This window comes from Gekko japonicus, unplaced genomic scaffold, assembly GCF_001447785.1.
Source record: "Gekko japonicus isolate JY-2015 unplaced genomic scaffold, Gekko_japonicus_V1.1 scaffold422, whole genome shotgun sequence".
Lineage (NCBI taxonomy): Eukaryota > Metazoa > Chordata > Lepidosauria > Squamata > Gekkonidae > Gekko > Gekko japonicus.
Genome location: NW_015174855.1, coordinates 1131364 through 1149597, shown reverse-complemented (window position 1 = coordinate 1149597; position 18234 = coordinate 1131364). Strand labels below are relative to the sequence as shown.

The 18234-nt window shown below is 46.4% G+C and overlaps 1 protein-coding gene across 1 annotated transcript in view; it reads left to right on the top strand.

Moving 5' to 3' along the window:
- The first annotated feature begins 1813 nt into the window (after positions 1 to 1813).
- The window catches only part of SLC16A12 (solute carrier family 16 member 12), a 41285-nt gene continuing 24864 nt past the window's right edge, over positions 1814 to 18234 (top strand). The window contains exon 1 of the mRNA XM_015424619.1: positions 1814 to 1878. The gene's annotated coding sequence lies outside the window, so the exon portion shown is untranslated. The remainder of the gene's footprint in view (positions 1879 to 18234) is intronic.

Genomic DNA, 18234 nt, shown 5'->3' with positions numbered 1-18234 from the left:
CCTGTATTTTTTTTAATAGAGAAAGGCCCTGCAGTCCTTACTATCAGATTGTCTCTGGTCATGGGGGCAGCAGAAGGCACAGAATGATCCACTTTCACCAGCAGAAAGTTGGTGGCCTCCAACCATTTTTTTTTAAATTATTCTGCATTATTTATGAGGAGAGACTGTGGCTCAGTGGAACAGCCACTGCTTAGCATGCAGAAGGTCCCAGGTACAATCCCCAGCATCCCCAGTTAAAAGGACCAGGCAGTAAGTGACGTGAAAGACCCCTGCCTGGGGCCCTGGGGAGCTGTTGCCGTTCTGAGCAGACAACACTGACCTTGATGGACCAAGGGTCTGATTTAGTATAAGGCAGCTTGGTGTGTTTCCTCCTTTCTCATAGAGGCTCAAGGCAGATTACATAAGGTAAATCAGTGAACTCAGCGGGATCCAATAAACACTGCAAAAGCATTTCTTTATAGTCTGTGGTATTGTTGTTGTTTTGGTGTTAGCCTAAATTTCTAATCTCTGTTCAAAAGAGGTGGCCCAACAGAATAGTAAACTGAATAACAGATGTACTGCCTTTTGGTAGGACTCTTTTGTCTCAGTCAGATTATCTCACTTTGGTTGGTCTTGACTGTGGCCGTATCCTTGGAACAGATTGTCAAATCCAGGCTTGAGCAGAGTTTGGGATTTTGCAACAGGCTTCCAGTAGCATTAATAACAAGCAGGGAAGCGTATGATAAGAGGGATCATAGCATATTGGGGGAGAGAAAATCTGAACCAGGTGGTCAGAATCTCTTAGCATGGTGAGCAGTCCACAGACCTGGTTAAGCTGTAGGACTGCAAGTCATTACTTTCATCAGTTCTTCTTCTTCTTCTTCTTCTTCTTCTTCTTCTTCTTCTTCTTCTTCTTCTTCTTCTTCTTCTTCTTCTTCTTCTTCTTCTCTCTCTCTCTCTCTCTCTCTCTCTCTCTCTCTCTCTCTCTGTGAGTATTTTGTGTGTATGTGTTTGCCAGCCTGGAAGTCATGGTGACCTGGTGACCCCCTAGTGGGGCTAGGATGTTTTCCAGAGAGGTGGCTTGCTATTGCCTCCCTCTGTGTCCCGGCCCTGGTATTCCTTGGAGGTCTCCCTTCCAAGTACTTGCCAGGCTCAGCCATGCTTAGCTTCTGAGATCTGACAAGATCGGGCTTGCCTGGGCTATCCAGGTCAGGGCCACAATCCAGTTCTTGAAGCATTGAGCGGGGGGATTGCAATTACTGGTTACAAACTGACTCAATAAAGGAACTCATGGCCTTCAGTTTGGAAGACCTGAGCAAGACTGCTAATGATAGCATTTTGGAGGTCATTAATTCTTAGAGTTGCCATAAGTTGGAAGTGACTTGACAGCACACACGCATGCACACACGTGCACACACACACACCAGTCTACATAAGTGTACCTCTGTGCCCCTGGACCCCACATGTGCCATGGGACAAAGTGATACGCAGGGGGACGAAGAGACCTTGCTTCTCCTCCTTACTGGAATGATGCTGCACTGGGCAACTGAGCTTACACAGAGCTTGGCTGGAAAGCCTGCTGGGAATGGCTTCTGATAGCAGCACATGGGAGTGTGAACAGTCCTCTTGCTTCCACGGTGGACCACACGGTCTGAGTCTGTGCTGTCTAGAGGTGGAGCACTTTTCTCATAGGACCTAGATGTGTAAGTGTACTTACATAGGAATGTGAGCAGAAGCTGCAGGACTCTTATGCTGTTGTGTGGCAAATTAACCTGTCAAAGCAGCTCTGTCTGAAGCCTTCTTTCCAAAGCCATGTTATGTTTCTTTCATTACAGAGATGCCCCCTGCCATGCATTTGCTTTGTGCTGGTGATGGAGAGTAGCCTCCAAACTCCACAAGGTAAACATGTTTGTTATATATATATATACATACACAAAATGTGACATTGTTGGACGGGGTGGGGTGGGGCATTTAGCAAAGTGTTACAGCAGAGGTTCCCAATGTGGCACCCATGGCCACCATGGGGCCTGCCAACACCTTTCCTGGTGTCTGCCAGTCATTTTTAGAAAGTGGGTGGAGCCGGGTGGGGCTTTTGCCCAGCAAGCCTTTTGACTGGCCCCTGGAGATCTGATTTTTTTAAAAAAATTACTTGGACCAGTAGCTGCCACCACAGCACAAGGCTCTTTACTGTGTGACTAAAGGTAAGCTGCTGCTGCTGCCGCCATTTTGTGGCCGGCTCCACCTCATGTGACAGCCATTTTGTGGGTATGCCCACCATGCCATGTCAGAATCCCAAAGGTGCCCACATGTTCAAAAAGGCTGGGGACCACCAGCCTACGGTTGTTTGTCTTAATAAGGTATATGATATCTTTCTACCACAAGAAGGACATTCAATGCAAATTAAAGGAATAGAAATAGATATTTGACAGTAGCAACAAAAAGCAGCAGTAAAACCAGTACCATCTGCGACACTGGAGGAAGATCCCGCTCTGTAGGCATGATGTAAACTGGAACAGCCTCCCATGACAATGTTAACTGAAGGGCAGAATAATCAGAGGTCATTTGGGGGGGGGGGGTCGCGGGGGATCACAGTGCCCCCGGGTGAGGTACGGGGGGCGGGGCACATGACAAACCCCCGCCCCCTGCCACCCCGCTTCCGTAGCTGTGTTAGTCTGTTGCTGCAAAATAGTCCAAGAGTTCAAATAGCACCTTTAAGACTAACAAATAGCACCTTTAAGGACCGTTGGGGGTGGGGTGTGTGGCCTTATGACACACTTCCAGTGATGTCAGGGGGTGTGGCATATGCTAATGAGTTATGCTAATGAGTTCCCCTAGCTCTTTTTCTACAAAACGACCCCTGAATAATCATTGTTTACACAGCCCCCTTAATAAAACTTTGGCCTCTCAATTCCTTCTGTTCCTCTCTGGTTTAGATAATCAGCAGTCAGGCCATATCTTTACTTGACTGATTGATTTGTTACCTCGATCCATGCACCCTAGTGAGAGCAGCAGTCAGTGTTGTAGAAGCTGAAGGTCTTGAAGTTGCTGTACCCGTTTCACCATCTGCAGTCATCCCATCTCGAGGTCCAGAGTTGCAGGGATTTGTGAGGGAGAACTGGAAATGGAACAGCCAACATTTTTTTAAACCAGGCTTTTTTGGTGTGTGATGTTAGGCTTTCCTCTGTGGTCCTTGCTGCTTTAGTTGCTGCTTTTATTTATGACTCTTTTAACTATATTTTTATTCTGCTAGTACTGTCTGCTCTGCTGCTTTATATTTGATGGTATTAAACCGACTTGAAAAAACTGCTGGTTAGACTCTCTGTTCCCTGGTTGGAGGCAGCATTATTTATTTATAATCCTCCTTCCTCACTGAGACTCAAGGCGGATTATGTAGTCTAAGTAAATGCAATGAATAGAATGTGGAGACATATAATAAACAGTGTTTGACAGGACTAGGACTGCTGAAATCTGAAAGAAGGCATATGTTTTAAATATGACAAGGAATGCAAGAAATGCTATTACATAAGTAGAAATTTAATGCAGTGGGACCAAGATAAAAACATACAGGAACAAGTAATACATGTTGGTGGTTTAGTCCACTGGTGTGAACTGGGAGGGAAAAGTGGCCCTGGAAATGGGTGCCAAACCTTGGCATGCCCAGGCCCTGCTCTCACAAAGGAGGGAGGGACAAGTAGCCAGCCAGCCCCACAGCTCTGCCAGGTCCTGTGACTAGAGTTCCAGACCTCATGCCGTGGCAGAAGACCTCCTGCTGACCATCTCTATTGTCCACTGTCGCTCTGAGCATTAGTGGGAGGGGGAAAAACACCAATGACCTCTGCTGGCATGTTACACCCAGAAGTGACAATCACCTGAATTTCTATAGTTTTACGCTGTGGCCACTTCAGCTGGCCGGGGGTGGTTTGGAGCCCCCAGAAGCGGGGCTTAGGAGGTTACCTCTGGCCTGGATAGGCTACTGTAGCATAGGAGGAGAAGGTCCAGGGTGGCACAAGGAACTCAGTGTTGTGATTCAAGTGGGATAATCCTCAACTAATGGCTGTCATTGCAAAGTGCTACTGCTGAGCACACCCCAGAGCCCCCAAATATACTACACTTTGGACCAGTAAGTTAAAATACTGTATTTCGAATAACATAAATTCATCCAAGCAAACACATGCAAAAATCAATAGATGAGTTGGCAGTCTGTGTCAATTCTAAAATTAGCAATCTTAGACAATTTCTTGAATTGCAACATTTATTGCATCTAAGTATGAACTTGCCACTGGCAAAACCATTGTTCTGAAATACAGTACTAGTGCTGAATTAAAATAACTTACCCTAATTTGTGCTTTTATACTAGTATAATGAGCCTTGCTGAATCAGACCAGTAGTCCATCATCTAGTCTAGCATCCTGTTTCACACACTGGCCAAACTGGAGGGCCAACAAACAGGACATAGAAGCCCCGGATGTTGCCTCCTGGCAATATGGAGGGGAAAAGCAGTGCACTTCCTGTTCCAAGTGATCTTTTGTGCTCATCAACATCATTGCATTGTTTTTGTAAGTCTCCTTTTACTTCCTCAACTTGTTTGCCCCACCACTGCCAATAGTCAATGTGGTCAGTGTTGTCATGATGCTACATTGGATGTGCCATCGTGGATGCCTGCAAACCAAATCATGTGGATTGGATTCAACAGCATTTTGAGCAAATGAAGCCCATGAGCAGTGAGGGCCAAGGAAAAGGTCAGCGAAGAAAAAACAATGCTATATGATGTAGTTATTTTTTTCAGTGATTTATTTGGATGCTCTGTTTGTCTTATTTTCAAAGTGAATATCAAATAGAAAAATATTTGGTTTGGCCTGGACAGTGCAGTCTTTTAGGCAAATAGTTCGGAACAGCATCGAAAAAACAAATGATTTTCGAACAGAGAGATAGGCTAATGATCGGTACTCCACCCCACCAAGAAATTTCACTTATCTAGTTATCTTACCCCCACACACCAAAAAATTACTTTCCCTCAACATTCTAATAGGTTCTTTTGCCAATGTAGGTCCTCCAAATTTGCCTTAAATTGCACTTTAGGTGATAGTTCCTAGCAGGGCTTTTTTTCCCTGGGGGAACGGGCTGGAACGGAGTTCCAGAACCTCTTTGACAAAAGTCTTTTAAAAATGTTTAAAAGTTCATGGGTTTTTAGTATACAGATTGAAAACATTTCCCCCTTGAGAGTTCCGGCACTTCCCCCCCCCCCACACAAAAAAAAAAAAAGCCCTGGTTTCTAGCAATTCTACGATAAACTGAAGTGCTACCTGCCTACATTTACCTAGACATGGAGCTGCTGCCCAAGGAAAGCACAATGAAGTTTTAAAGCAAGGAGATTCCAATAACTCCGTTAATTGGAATTCTGTCAGAAGTGTGATTTGTTTTTCTATTGCTGGCTCCACAAAATAATCGAAATTCTTCATCATCCCTACATGCTGGTCAATAAATGTCATGTAAAAGCCCTTTCAAGAAACAAAGGTCTTAAGTATTCTCACTTGAGTCTTGTGGTTGAACTGCTGGCATCCATTTACATTTGGAGATACTGTTTTATTACGTCAATAAATCCACTGAAGATCAACAATGGTGGTAGCTGAGAGGAGGAGAAACCAATCAATACGATGAGGCTTGGCTATAGCAATGAAAGGCATCGTAATTTTTAGAAGCATAACCTGCAAAGCAGCTCTGGTTTAAGTGGAAATAATGGTCACGGAGCAAGATTACTGTTATAGTGCTGGTAATGTGTCTTGCCCATTACCAGAATACATGTTCCATTGAAAAGTCCAGTGGGTCCAGTTGGGTATGTTTTCATATTTCAGAGGAAACGATCATTCCTTGTCTTGTTTCATTTCTCCCAAAAAGCCAGCAAGGATCACATGTGCATCATGTGGAACTGTGGTGGAACTAATTATTAGACAGAGCATAAGAAATGGGCCTCAGGAAATAAAATAGTGCTCAGGGGTTGTACTTTCCCCCCATAAAAAATCATAATCGTTGAAGCTTAAAATTGCCTTCAAGGCAATTTGACACGGAAGTTTTCCCTCTCCAAGCTGAGTAGGGTTACCAACCTACAGGGGGTAGCTGGAGATCTCCTGGGATAACAACTGATCTCCAGGTGACAGAGATATCACTGCCAGGTGTTTGCCAAAAGTGATGCTACGACACTAGCATGGCACCATTAAAAAAAAAAAATCTTCCTGCCATCCCTGAATGGGCCAAGAGTAACCTGGCCTCCCTATTTTCACCAGTGTGTTGCAGTAGTGACAGGATGATGATGATGATGATGATGATTATTATTATTAACAACAACAACAACTGCAAACAACAAAAAGCTGTTTTTCCCTATGAATTTTTCATTGAATAATTGGTATGGTGAGTTAAGGGCCAGCTCGTATGGTTGCCCCGTCCCTTCAATACACGCTTAATGGGATATTTACCTCCATGTATGAAATGCTTCCCCTGCCCATTCCCACACATTAACAAAAAGCTGTTTTTCCCTATGAATTTTTAATTGAATAATTGGTATGGTGAGTTAAGGGTCAGCTCGTATTGTTGCCCCGTCCCTTCAATACAGGCTTAATGGGATATTTACCACCATGCATGAAAAGCTTCCCCTGCCCATTCCCACACATTTAGCCTCTATCAGAGTACAGAACATTTTTCTCCAGGCCAGTTGGCAATCCTGCTTGCTTGGACTATAGATTTCTGGTGGGCTAACAATACAAGCACAGTGGTGGCGGTCCCAATTTAAGCAAGATGCTAGGTGTGTGCAAGATCTCGTAAGTTCTTCTGTCTGGCCAGCGTCATAGATAAATCCAACCTAGCAGGAAAACTTCCCTTTGCAAGCAACATTTAAAGGTACTGGAGCCCTCTTTGATCCTGTTGCATCTTCAGAAAAGATCAGACTTTCCTCATGATGTAGGGGGGAAAGTAGGTTGTTTTATTAGTCACTGCCATGCCATTTTTTAAGAAGGCTGCCTCTCTGTGCAGAGGCTCACTGGCATGGCTTGTTTGCTCTCCCTTGATTTAGAAGGACGATAGGCCAGCCTGTCAACTGACTACCATTGTGATCATAAGAGCTTTTAGGGAGCTCGTCTAATGCAGTGCCACCAAGTGTGAACTATGAAGCTGCCAGTCCAAAGGCTTCCAGCTCACTAGAATGCTTCAAGATAGGACATTAAGCTCAAATGTGCCAAACCCCAGCTTGTTGCATAGCTCACATCTGTAACTGCTCCTTTCTCCTCCCTTTCCTTTCTAGCACAAAGCTCAGTGACCCAAAATCTTGTTTTAAAAACTAACTCTGGTTACTCATGATGTCGAAACATAGGCATGTAGCTTAACCAGACTTAGTTACCCATAAACAAGCCAAGATTCGAAACCTGGATGAAATTTGGAAGAAGAGAAGAAGAAGAGATTGGATTTATACCCCGCCCTTCACTTGGAGTCTCAGAGCGGCTTACAAACTCATTTCCATCCCCCTCCCCACAACAGACACCCTGCGAGGTGGGTGGGGCTGAGGGAGCTCTTTCCAGAACTGTCCATGAGAGAACAGCTCTGACAGAACTATGGCTTGCCCAAGGTCATCCAGCAGCTGCAAGTGGAAGAATGGGAAACCAAACCCGGTTCTCCCAGATTAGAGTCTGCGCACTTAACCACTACACCAAACTGGATTAAAGTTTGTGCAGAGGAAGCTAACTCCTGCGGCTGTACGTTACAGGTAGCTGGAGTTAGTTTTTAAACTGGCAATAAGCCAGGTTCCTGCACACTGAGGCTTACTGTCAGCTTAACACAACATCTGAATGCAGTTATAGCCTGAGACAACCCGCTCTCCTAGCCTCATCTGCAGTGTGGGGATAATAATATTAGCATCCCTTAAAGGGCTGTGGTGAGGATTACATTGATGACATAAGGGAAAAGCTTTCAACACTGAAAGTGCTACGCAAATGTTAAGTTCTTAACAACATCATTGCAAGTGCCCTGGTGAAAAGCATAATGACTTTAGAACCATGGTAGAACAAAGTTTGCGTCAGTGGCACGTTTGAGACCAACAAAGTTTTATTCAAAGTGTAAACTTGCATGTGCAAAACACACTACTTCAGACAAAACTGGAATAATAATAATAATAATACCACCACCATGGTATTAAGAAGGGTGATCAGACCACATAGTAGGATAGGGCTCCTGCACATTTTGTACATCTGTTAAAGGTGAAGAACCTTTGTAGTCTTTTGCACCTGGTCCTTTGCATCAGTGTGATTTCCTACTTTCAGGGAGCTCTTGCGGTATTAATTAACACGGGCAGGAGCTTAGCAGTTGGGTTGCCAGCCAAAGGGCTAGCAGCACTAGGGAGCTTTTGGGGACGGGGCTGAGCATCACCATTGAGCATTGGCTCAATGGTAGAGCATCTGCTTGGCATGTAGAAGGTCCCAGGTTCAATCCCCAGTGTCTCCAGTTAAAGGATCTGGCAGTAGATGATGCGAAAGACCTCTGCCTGAGACCCTGGAGAGCTGCTGCTAGTCTGAGTAGACAGTGCTGACTCTGGTGGACCAAGGGTGTGATTCAGCAGAAGGCAGCCTCATGTGTTCATGTGAAGGCCATGTAACACTATGACATCACTTCTAGGCATGACTAAGCTGAGTTAGTGTGAGCTAGCTCACAGTTTTTTAGCCTCCGGCTCACACATTTTTGTCTCAGCTCAGGAAGGGATGGCTCCAGAGCAAACTAATGTATGCAGTAGCCAAATTGCTCACTCACAGCTTTAATGCCAGTAGCTCACAAAGTACCATTTTTGCTCACAAAACTCCACAGCTTAGAGGGAGCACTGGTCATGAGGCCGGCAGCAATGTCACACATCACCTGGCTGGGACTTTCTAGCAACCCCCCTATAGAGTTTGGGGACATTGCAAGAGTGTCCGTCTGATATGTGACCTCATTCCCAGTTATGTGACCAAAAGTGATGTTGCACCATCACTGTGGGGTCACTTTTGGGTCCCAATTTCTCCTGCTGCGTCATTGGGCAACAGCAGGGGACTGGGAATAGAGGGCTGCAGATCTCCCACTATGGTGCCACTACACACCAGGTCTCCCGCTATATCCTGGCCTCCATCTTCCTGCTGTTGCCCAGTGCAGCAGAGGAAGAACAATGCTGTGATGTCACTTCTGGTTGAGTAACCAGAAATTATATCACTCATCTCTGTGATGCAAACCATGATGCAAAGTAAGTTTACACTGTTCTTTTCAGCCTTATTGTCTCAGTGTGTGAAATCAGCACACTGCAAGAAAGGCACGCTGTCTCTGGGTAAGATAGGGTTTCCAGCTCTGGTTTGGGAAATGCCTGGAGGGGGTGCAGACTGGGGAGGGGACTCAGTGGGGTAGAATGCCATAGATTCCACCCTCCAAAGCAGCCATTTTCTCCAGGCAAACTGATCTTTGTAGCCTGGAGATCAATATAAATACTAGGAGATCTCCAGGCCCCACCGGGAGCAGGGCCGGCTCGAGGTGTTTCTGTGCCCTAGGCGAAGCTGCCTTGTGGCGCAGATGCCAACCTCCCGGTGGGGCCTGTAGACCGCTCTCAGGGAGTCTCCGCCCAATCCGCCCACCCCCGAGGAGGGAGGGGGGAGGGCGGGTGAGCTGCGGTACCGCCTCCTGTGCCCCAGCCGGGCGTCCCGCTGCTGCTGCTCCTGCTGGCTACGGCGCTGCCGCCAAGTCCCTTCAGCCGGGGGCTGGAGGGGGGGTGCCGCGGGCCGCTGGTCCTAAACTATTTCAGTCCCCGAAGGGGGGGGAGGTGCGCCCGGAGCTGCAGCTCCCCCTCCGTGCTGCTGGCTGCCGCCATGCAGCCTCCTCCGATGGTGCCCGGGTGTGCCGCTCTCAGGGAGCCTCCGCCCAGTCCACCCACCCCCGAGGAAGGAGAGGGGAGGGCAGGCAAGCTGCGGTGACGCCTCCTGCGCCCAGGCTGGGGGTCTTGCTGCTGCTCCTGCTGGCGGTGGCAGCACCGAGTCCCTTCGGCCATGGGCCGAAGGAAAGGCGCCATGGGTGCACCTCTCTCCAGCCAAGCCCGCGGTGGGACCTGCTCCTCCGCCCCTGTGGCGCCCAGGGCTCACTCGGGGGTGCGGTCGGCTTTTGGCGGGGGTGAGGGCAACAGTTTGCCAGGGCCCGCACTCTAGGCAAACGTCTAGCTCGCCTAGCGGGTGAGCCGGCCCTGACCGGGAGGTTGGCACTCCTGGGTTAAGCACACTAGGCAATCGTGACCTTCTCATTAGGAAACCCTAGGCTGTATCCACACGTCATTGGATATTATGCTAGCATAGTAATAATTTGCATCTGGATTCTTCTGCTTAGATAAGCCAGCCCAGTTGTGCAATGATTGCTACAGTGCAAGGACAGTACGAGAGGCTTCCAGGAATTTGTAGGATCCCCCAGATCATAGTCCGAAAGACCACGGCTCCGGGTGTCAAAGGAATGCCTTTGCTTTTGTGTGACCTCGACAGATAACAGAGAAATGCTGTGAAGGGGCTGCAGTTTCCTATTTGGCTGCCTGCTCTGGAGCAGCTCTGAGAGTAATTATTTAGTGGCCTGGTTGAGGTTTAAGCAATTAACTTGGGAACCTGCTCACTAAGGTGTGACTCTGATTTAAGGCAAACCCTGTGGGCCTCTGGCTTTTCTGACACATCAGCAAAGTTTCTGCTTCCTTCCCCTCTTGTTTGTCAGACAGGAGGCCAGTGCTTGAGTGGCTCTTAGCCAGGAAAAGGTTACAAAGTGCAAAATGGCTGTGTGGTTTACCGTTTCAAAGGTGCAGCGAAAAGTCCACTGATTGCACGTATACTCTTCACTCTGTGCTGGCTGCAAAAGACACAAATGTGCATTTGTGGGATTGGCACAAGGGGGATATTTTTATTTATGCCAAGCTCTGAACATTGGGGATGAGGCTTAAGTGCATTTTGGGGTGCCACTTTTGTCTCCTGGTAAACTTTTTGCTTTGTTTGAACAGACCACATATATTCTTATTATTCTTTTATTCAACTTCCTTCTATTTTGTGGAAGTCTGCTTCCTGTATTCATACCTCATTTGCCAAAGGAAAAGTAAGGGCAGAGAGCCAGTTGATCTTTCCAGCACTGAATGCACAAGAGTGCTGGAGCTCAGTTTGCCAGCTCTGGGTTGGGAAATACTTGGAGAATTTGGGGGTGGAGCCTGATGAGGGCGGGGTTTGGAGAGGGGAGGGACGTCAGCAGGGTACAAGACCATAGAGCGCACCCTCCAAAGCAGCCTTTTTCTCCAGGGGAACTGATCTTGGTCATCTGGAGATCAATTGTAATAGCGGGAGATGGTGCTACCCGGAGCCTGATGAGGGCGGGGTTTGGAGGGGGGAGGGACGTCAGCAGGGTACAAGACAGGCGAGCGCACCCTCCAAAGCAGCCTTTTTCTCCAGGGGAACTGATCTTGGTCATCTGGAGATCAATTGTAATAGCGGGAGATGGTGCTACCTGAAGGTTGGCAACTCTAGCTGAAGCCCCAATCCTCCAACGAGAGAAAGGATCTTAAGATTGAGGGGGAGAAGGTGGCAGAAATACTGCACAAGTAGGAGTTACAGCAGAATAAGAGAGTGAAAAGTGTTGGACTGGGACCTCTGAGACCCATCTTCATACCCCCAATCTGCCATGGAAGATCGCTGGGTGAAGTTAGGTCAGTGTAGGGTTGCCAGATCTGGCTTGGAAAATACCTGGAGACTTAGGGGGAGGATCCGGGAGAGGGCGGGGTTTGGGGAGGGGAGGGGCCTCACCATGGTACGATGCCACAGAGTCCACCCTTCAAAGCAGCCATTTTCCCCGGGGGAGCTGATCTCTGTCAGCTGGAGATCAGTTGTAAAAGCAGGAGATCCCCAGGCCCCACCTGGAGGCTGGCAGCCCTAGGCCAGTGACACACACTGAACCCAACGCACCACACAGGGGTTTTGTGAGGACAAAATGGAAATGACGAGAATTATTTAAGCCGCTTTGGGTATCCTTTGGGGAGAAAGGTGGGATATAAATGAATGAATGAATGAATTAAATATCTAGCAGGAATTCAACAGATGCAGTCCTATTTCCTAAGCCTTGTAAAAACGCAAGATGCCAATATTTTAGGTTAGCACTCCAGCTAGAGTTGTCAACAGGCCTGGAGAAGAATGTCCTGACCTTTTAATAGAGATGCAATGGGATGCCGTTTACCTTAGGCTTGCCAGTTTGCCCAATATGGCAGGCAGACTCCCACCCCCCAGCCTCCAACTCCCACTGCTGCTTGATGAGCACTGGGAGCAACATGGGGAGGGGGGAATTGGCATAATGTGACACACACAGCATTGCCAAATTTGATAAATTCCAAGTGTGTCATGTGAGACCAAATTCCACTGTCCCTGCCCACTAAATGCCCCTGCTGGCAAAAGTCTCCCAACTGGCAACCTTAATTTACCCCCATGCCATGAAAGTTTCAACTGCCCATTTCTACACATTAAGTTCTGTTGACCTGATTTCACCTGGTGTTGAATAGCTGAACCCTGGAAAATGATTACATGGTGTTGTTTTTAAGTCTTATGATACATTAAAAGAACAGAATCTTGCCAATAGTATGGATGCTTTAACACCCACGAGTTCAGCTCATGTTCTGTTTGCCAGTCGCACTCTGGGAGCCAGTTTTCCACTAAATATTTCTACTGTTCATGAACCATTCAAGGTTGTTGAGTTACTTTCCATGCATGCAAACAGTACAGTGCAGTGCAATTGGCAGTATTTCATGCATGAGGAAATGGGAGTCCAATTCCACCCCCCTCCTCCACTGCCCTGTTGTTGCCTGGCTTATAAATAACATTTGTATAAATAACCAGTGAGTAAATAAACCAGTCAATCATAAATAAAACCTGGGTTTTTAACGTGTTTATATAAGGCTGGCCCATTGAGGTTATTCTGTGCATGCACATTTTCACCCAGCCCAGAGGGAGTTGCAGGACCCTCCCCGTGTCATTTAGTCATCTGACCTGACATCTGTGGGTTTGGGGAAGAATCAGTTTCACTTCCTACACAAATACAAAAGTGGTTCAAAAGTGGTTGCAAGGCATTAGGAAATTAAATTGCAAACCCACAGTTAACCTGCTCAGCCTCAAAGCTGCTTGAACGTTGGTTGAGACAAACAGTGCTGAGCCAAACAGCCAACACTTGAGTCACAAGTGATCACAATTCTTGAACACACTATCCTTCCATAAATCTCCTTCCGTACTATCCAGCCCATCAGTTGAGAAGTGCCTCTCAAGCCTCCCCCCCCCCCACACACAGAGAGAGCATTTTCTGTGGTGGCACCTTGTCTTTGGAACACCTACCCCTTGAGGGTCTCCTGGTGCCTACTTTATTTTCTTTTAGTCACCAGGCTACAAGAACAATGTTAAGAAGTGGTTTAAATTTTTCAGTAAACCTTTCTGCCAAATAAAATTTAATAAAAATGCTAAATCGGTGGCACCTGTCACCCTATAAATTGGCAAACATTTACCAAGGGGCTACTGGGGATTGTTGGGTATGCGGAGCTACCAATGTCAATTTTATATTTGGTGGGATTGTAGTAGAGTGGTAGAATTCTGGAATATGATTGTTACAGTTATCTCTAAAGGTATAAGGAAAGAGGAAAGAGTTGGCGTACAATTTGTTTTACTGGTATTTTTTGGTTCAGGTCAATTGGACCCGGATTTTTTTTTGGGGGGGGGAGTTCCGAAAAATCCTGGATCTCAATACTGGCATGGTATTCGGATCTGGTATTTTTTGGAAGTCCTGAATTTTTTTGGTTCCAATGGACCTGAGAAGAAAAATATGAGTTGTTTTTGTTTAAAGCCAGCCTGATCTTGGGCCTGGCTTGGCTTCTCCTGCAGCCTGGTTTAAACTGGGCTGTGGGAGAAGTCAGCCCAGAATCTGCTGTGCCACGGGGAGATTGCACCCCACAGCATGCTGTCCAGTTTAAAATGGGCTGCATAAGAAGCCAGCCCCAGGATCTGCTTTGCTATGGCTAGCGGATTGTTCCCCACAGCACAGCAAATCCTGGGGCTGGTTTCTCCTGCAGTCTGGTTTAAACTGGGCTGCACAAGAAGCCAGCCCCAAACCGAGCCAGCGGGAATAGCCTGCTCTCCCCGTCACAGCTGTTCCTCAGGCTGTCTTCTGTAGTCCCTTTAAACTTTAAAGGGGTTGCAGTAGAAGCCTGACAAACAGATGAGAGTCAGAAGCAATCCACTACTGTCTTTCTACTGTTTTTGGATCTACCCAGTAACTCTGGAATAAATCAGAGATTTGGGGGGGGGGATTTTTTTTTTTTGGTTTCCTGGGAAAACCTGGATTCATTTGGGATGCTGAATATACCTGAAAAATACCAATAAGGTATTTTTTTGGTATATTTTTGTCTTGGGTAGATCCGAAAGCACACCCCGCTTCATGCCCGAAGGTATTTTTGCTCAGTTATGTGGATTTCCTTTCTAAAGATGTTCATGAATTTGTTCTTAATGCTGTAACATCTGCAAGGTTCACATTTGCTCAAAAGTTGAAGAAGAATATAATTCTGAAGGAGGATTGGTTAGAAAAACCAGCGGCGTGTATTTGCTTATGTAAACTAACCTGTTTATTCCATGGCCAAGTGTCTGATAAATTTGAAAAATTTAATTTTTTAAAATCTAGAGTGAGAACATGATTTTTAATTGTTAGAATTGATGTTTAATTAGGAGTTTTATTTTATCAGTTTTTGTCTGCTTCGTTTTATGGACAGTTTCTGTGCAGCTTATGTCCAACAGCTTGTGTGTCTCTGTGTGTGTTTTAATGGACTGTGTTTTATACTGTGGTTTTTGTGTTGCAAGTCACCTTGAGCAGGACTCTGAAGAGGTGGCATAAAATATTTTAAATAAATACTAAATCAATAAGCACGGTGTGTTGGGCTGCTAAACCTGTTTGCCAAGCCAGTTGTGTAGGGTTACCAGTTCCAAAAATACCTGGAGATTTTGGGGGTGGAGCCTGAGGATTGTGAGTTCTGGGGAGGAGAGGGACTTCCATGGGGTATAAGGCCACAGAGCCCACCTTCCAAAGCAGCCGTTTTCTCCAGGTGAACGGATCTCTGTTGCCTGGAGATCGGTTGCAATCCCAGGTGATCCACAACCACCACCGGGAGGCTGGCAACCCTAAGGTTGTGCCATCCCTGGTCGTTAGGGGCATGGGATTATTTTTAGCAGCTCTGGAAAAATGGGATGCCAGTTTCATGGTGGGGCAGGAAAGTTGTGCCTCTGATAGCTCTGCAGTAGGGGGAGGTCCTGGAGGCGATTGCTCTTTCTTTCCGTACTGCAACGAGGATAGCAGTTAGACAGAAAGGGTGGATTTTGTTAGGGTTACTGACCATGGGGCTTCCGTGAATAGAAAAGTGGAATGTTCCCTCTGTGCAGCTTTTAGGGCAGTGGTGGCGAACCTATGGCACGGGTGCCAGAGGTGGCACTCAGAGCCCTCTCTGTGGGCACGCGTGCCATCGCCCCAGCCAGGCCCAGACAATCATTAAAGTGTCGAATTCTCTGCCAAATAATTGTAAGTAAATGAAAGCATTTGGGATTGCTTTCCTTACTTTGTTTTGATCATCTTAAGTTAATGTATGGGTTGTTTTTTCTAAAGTAAAACCTCAGTATTTAGGTTAAATTGCTGTGTTGCCACTTTGCGATAAATAAGTGGGTTTGGGGTCACAGTTTGGGCACTCAGTCTCTAAAAGGTTCGCCATCACTGTTTTAGGGTATTGCAAGTAGCAACATGACCCTTTGAGCAGGTCCCAAAGTTTCAGGAGCACAGCTCTGCTCTGAAGCTGAACCCCTGCTGATATTACCCACATGCTTGCCAGATTCAACATGGATGTACAAGGGAAAGGCATTTTTAGGCATGTGTGTACAAATAGGTGATTTGAACCTCAGCATAAACTATTAAGTTTGCTTTAGAGCTGCCTTTTTTTTTGGGGGGGGGGAATACTCCAGAGATCATAATTGCTGCATGATAGGCATGGATTCAACAAGTCAACTTTGCCAGCCTGGGTATGTAGTTGTGGGGTAGTGTGCACTGGGTGATGTCTGTCAGGCAGCTAGTAAAGAAACTTCCTCTATTGAAAGAGCTGACTATTCAAATCCCAGAGCTTTCTTTAATAGCAGATGCAATGCCTTTAAAGGTTCCACTTAAACCAGCTGTGAAATCTCTAACAAATAACAACTGGTGTTGATCAGCTTGAGAATCCCATTTGGCTAACTGCTGGGTAAACACTGTAAAGAGTTTAAAGTGTTATTCTTGAGCCCTTCATTATCTAAAAAGCTTATTACCGAGCGTTAAGCAAACAACTGAACTGGCCACAGAAATCTGAAAAAGAAAAGAACAACAAGATTAGACTCAGCAACAGTGGATGATTGCTTAAAAATCCTGACCCCAAATTATATTTGTTTTAGAAGATATGCCCTGCCTTACGGCTCAAAGAACGGACACTCAAAATGCTTTTCACAAAAGATAAAACACTTAGGATAAAATCACAGTGTAATCATTTGATTGCATTTTTATCCTGCCTTTCCTTCTAAAAGTTCAGAGTGGCATATGTGGTTCTTCCCATTTCATCTTCCCAACAACCCCATGGGGTAGATTAGGCTGCAGTTTAGGCTCGAATCTTGTGGCTGGTTCTGCATCTGGCATTCGCTCCATGTTTTCTCAACACTGAGGAAAAGGTGCAACTCAAAACCACATTCAACTATCCCGGGCCAATGCCCGTACTGACTGCAAAGTCACCCTGCCCTGAACGGCCATAAAATGGACATAAATCTATGCAGAAGGTACCTTAAAATCCGATGATCAAAGAAAGCAAAAGCGGCATGCAGTATGGAGGGTACTATAAAATCCGATGAGCAAAGGAAGTGAAAGCAGCATGCAATGCAGAGGGGAACTTCTGTTCCAGCGTAGGTTTGCTAAAACAACAGAGGGAAAAGCCAATGCAGAATTGCCCAGAGGCTGCTGTAAGCATGTGGCTACGTGTTGGTGTTATGGCATTCACAAACTACTTCCAACTGTGTGGCCTAGTTGCACGGAGAGTATCTTTATCTGCATTGCACATTCTTGCATTTTTGAGAGCATTAAGATTTGAATGGACCCTAGAATCAGTTCTTATAGAGCAGGAAGAGAACTGAAAACTTACCTCAAGTTGCTTATCACTGTTTACCTTGAAACGGGCCTCGGTCCCCTCCTTGAAACGGCATCAGATAACATTTCATAGGACGGCCTGTGATTCTTGTCAGCATGAATATTGTATGTTCAACAGCTCAAGGATTAGGCTGCAGCTGAGCTATTTTAGGTTCCTCTCCAAGCAAAACTGAAACACATACCAGACAGCTTTGCTTATTTGTTTATAATCTTTGCTTCATTCAGTGGGGAGGGGGGGGAGCAACATACTTTTCAGATGAGCAACAAACCATTAAGGTGGATGATCCAAGGGAAAGGGAAGTGTTCAATTTCTTTAATTTAATTTTTCTGCAGAAGTAGGATTCCACGTGGCTTTAAAGTAGACATAACAATATCCATTACGGGGCTGCACCAGTGCCTCTAAAACAACAGATGATGGGTCTCAAACTTGACAGGAGATCAACAGCAGGGAACATTTATTTATTTATTATTTATTTATCAAATTTCTACCCCGCCCCCCCGCCGAAGCGGCTCAGGGCGGCTTACAAACCATTTAAAACCAACATACAGTTAAAACCAAGAATTACACATATAAATACAGTACCATAAAATCCCAGCTAATACATCCTGTGATAAAGTGCTAGTGCGACACCACCGGCATAGTCAGTTCTTATTGAAACGCTTGGCGGAATAGCTCCGTTTTAACTGCTCTATGGAACTGCTGGAGGTCCCGTAGAGCTCTGATCTCCTGAGGGAGCTTGTTCCACAGCGTTGGTGCCGCCAGGGAGAACGCCCTGGTCCTAGTTACTGCCAACCTAGCGTCCCCAGGCCCGGGGGGGCCATACGGTTTTGCGTTCCCGATCGCAGTGCCCTTGGGGAAAGGCGGTCCCTCAGGTAGGCAGGCCCCAGACGGTTAAGGGCTTTAAAGGTCAAAACCAGCTCCTTGAAGCGAATCCGGAACGCTATTGGAAGCCAGTGCAAGGACTTCAGCGCAGGCTGGATGTGCCCCCCCCCGGGGGAGGCCCATCAACAGCCTGGCCGCCG